Below are 3742 nucleotides of genomic sequence, written 5' to 3' on the forward strand. Positions count from 1 at the left end.
AGATAGTAATTGAGGCTTACAGACGCCACAGTTCAAGATGCAATCGACCAAGGGGAGATGTAAGCGACCAAGGGTGGTGGCGGCAGTGTAGGAGATGGTGATAGATAAAAGGCAAGAAAGGGAGAGGGTGATGGGTTGTTCTTCAATGTTGGATATATATATATATATATATATATATATATATATATATATATATATATATATATATATATATATATATATATATATATCAAGAAGGGGAAGGATATGGGGATGCTAGTTAAAATTGGTAGTCGATGGTGGCTATAGAGATGTTTCTGGCAGGTGGGAGGAGATGCAGGTAGTAGACGCGATGCAGGTGGAAGATGAGACAGAGTGAAGAAGAATGTAAAAAGTCATACGACGACTTTTTTTGGAACCGACAATTTCAGGGCATTTTTTAATATATATATATATATATATATATATATATATATATATATATATATATATATATATATATATATATAGCTACATTCAGGTGTTTAATGTATTTATTGTGTTATTGTATGCATCAATGTGGACCAATCAAAATTAAACAAAAAATTAAATAATAAAATAAATAAATAAGGGTAATTTAGTAATTTGTTTAATTACTTCCAAAAATAATCTCTATAAGCATGGTATTCACATAAATAAATAAACGTGTCTTCCTCTATCTCCCACCCGATAAAGCCCTAGCATCAGGTATTTACGCTTTCAGATCACAAAGAAGGCCGGAGAAAACAAAGCTCACAGGAAGCCATCATCGACCTTGTAGACCGATGCAGGTGAGTCTTCCAACCACCGTCACCGATCAATACCTGAACCCACCACCAAGCTACCATCGCCCCCATCGACCTTCTTAGGGATTGAAGTCTAGGTTTTCCGATTCAGATTTATAGAGAGAAAATGGTGAGAGCACCATGCTGCTACAAGACCGGATTGAAGCGAGGACCATGGGCATAGGAAGAAGACGACCTTTTGATTGATTACATCAAAAAAACAGCTATGGAAGCTGGCGATCTCTCCCAAAACTCGTTGGTACGTATCTCGATCTTCATACTACTATCATGGCAATCTTCATACGAATATCATTCTCACATATGGAGAATGATAACCATTATATAATAAACAGCAGAATACACTCAACCTAAGCCACAATTCTCCAAAGTGCCTGTTCTTTTCTTTTCTTTTTTCTTTTTCTTTTCCACTTTTCTTGGTTACATCAAGATTAATTATAACCATTATATAATAAAGCCCCAAACTTTAGTCTAGGAATTCGAATGTAACAACAAATGCAAGATGGGGTTTGTCTAGTTTGGCTCTTAGGCTGAGCAGATTATGCAATTGCCTTAGACTACAGGTTGATGCATCTCAAGAACAGATAGGTAATACACTCACAAAAGAATCTTGAATCTTGAATCCTGTCATTAGGGAAATGAAAGATATTTTTATGTATTAATGTTATTTTATTTATGTATTTTTGGTAGAGGAGAAGTTGTACAAAATGTTGATGGATCTTCTTAAGGATTAGACATGAGTTGATAATCAAGAAGTGCTTCACTTATTCTTTTCTTTGAATGATGATATGCCTCTCAAAGGTTCTTCTTGTTCTCAGTCAAAGGTAATTAGTGCTTTATTTTATTAAAGAGAGTAGAGACCCAAAATGTGGTCCAATGTACACTCACAGATTTTGTTATTTTATTATATACTTGGTTGAAAATCCTTAATATAGTTAAATAACTTTAACTGCTTTGTAAAACAGGTAGCCATATCTAAACTGAAATAGAAGATAGTAATGCTTTTGGTTTCAAAGCCGGATCTTTTGGTTTCAAAGCCAATAGATCAAACTCTATTACTGCTACAACAAACACATGAGCAAACACATATTTGCACTGCTACAGATGGCGGCGAATTCCGATTCTGTGGGAATTAAATATCGATATTTCCTTTGTGATTTGTGTATTTTCTACGATTGTAGTTCTATCGGGATAGAATCACGAATTCCAATTCTATTGGAATGGAATATTGAATTATGATTCTGTCAGAATAGAATCTTGAAGATGAACATTGTATGGGATGAATATGAACAATGACCACTAATCTTCAAAATAAAGGATTATTCTACCATAATAATATACAATGTATTGAAAAAAATATATATGTAATAGTATATTCTGGTAGATTGATTTATATATTGTGTTTTTTGTTATTAATAAGTGTAACATTCTCATGTAATTCATAACAATTGTTACCCGTATTCTATAAGAAATTATGAATTTTTTGTTTTTATTCTTCAACTGATTGTTCAAGAAATTGTTATTCTCCAAGAAGTTGTTAAAGTTATGATCAAGAAATAGGTTCAAAAATATTTTTATTATTTTATGGTTCAAGAATATTTTTATTTTTGATAAATATATTCTTTAAGAATATCCGAGAATTATCATCACTACAATCAGATTTTTAAAATTAATAGAATCTATTATCCCTTAAAATATGCAATTTTCCTTTTTAAAATTTATGTTAATTGACTAAAATACCCTTAAAATGAAATTAGATGGTATTTTCTAATTATCTTTAAATTAATAATATGTATTATTCACTTTCTTAAAATAAGTAAAACTGATTGGCCCACATTTATGCATACAATAACACAATAATTACTTTGAATAAAATGACCTAAGCCTATATATATATATATATATATATATATATATATATATATATATATATATATATATATGTTTGTTGTTTTTAATATATTAGTAATATAAAACGAGTAAAAGAAAGGTACAAAATATTTAATAAGGGTATATAGTCTTTTTACCTTGAATAGGGACGAAACGCGTAACAAAAATATATAATAATGACTGTCCAAGTTAAAAAAAAGAGTATAGAAACCAAACATGCAAATTTCCTTAAACCATAAGGACCATTCGTGTAATTTACCCATAAACACCCATATATATATATATATATATATATATATATATATATATATATATATATATATATATATATATATATATATATATATATATATATATATAGGGAGTGGTTCAAATGAGAACCAAAAAGGGTTAAGAACCGTAAGAACCTCTAACTTTAGATGTTTATAAAAGGTTTAGGGTAACCCTAAACCTTAAACCCTAAACCCTAAACCTTAAACCCTAAACCCTAAACCCTAACCCCTAACCCCTAACCCCTAAACCCTTTATAAACACCCTAAACCCTTTATAAACACCATAAACCCTTAACCCTAACCCCTAACCCCTAAACCCTAAACCGTAAACCTGAACCCTAAACCCTTTATAAACATTTAAAATTATAGGTTCTTATGGTTCTTAACCTTTTTTGGTTCTTATTTGAACCTTTACCTATATATATATATATATATATATATATATATATATATATATATATATATATATATATATATATATATATATATATATATATCACATTGTGAATTCTGAAAACTAAATTATATATAGTTTGGATTCAAAGTGTGAATAAACTCACTTGCAAATTTTACAAAACTACTTTAAAAACAAAAAAAATAATAATAATAAATAAAATAAAAACTATGTTCTTTTTGTTGTTTTTTTTTTTTTTAAATATTTAGGTATATTCTTTATCGGAAAAACAAAATACGTATATCAAAATTCATAGTTTTGTGTACTCTTTAAAAATATATTCATGTTGATGTATAAAAAATAAATTTTTATCGAAATTTTAGCTC

General features: G+C 28.9%; 1 long non-coding RNA gene across 1 annotated transcript; it reads left to right on the forward strand.

Annotated features, from left to right (window-relative positions):
* Positions 1–1197: 1197 nt before the first annotated feature.
* LOC145094342 (uncharacterized) lies at positions 1198–2232 on the forward strand. Its single transcript, XR_013703301.1, has 3 exons — positions 1198–1388; positions 1491–1624; positions 1766–2232. It is a non-coding gene; the product is annotated as an uncharacterized LOC145094342 (long non-coding RNA).
* The last annotated feature ends 1510 nt before the right edge of the window (positions 2233–3742 follow it).

The sequence above is a fragment of the Lactuca serriola genome, chromosome 3 (genome assembly GCF_051521515.1).
Source record: "Lactuca serriola cultivar US96UC23 chromosome 3, Lser_US96UC23_V15, whole genome shotgun sequence".
NCBI classification, from domain to species: Eukaryota; Viridiplantae; Streptophyta; class Magnoliopsida; order Asterales; family Asteraceae; genus Lactuca; species Lactuca serriola.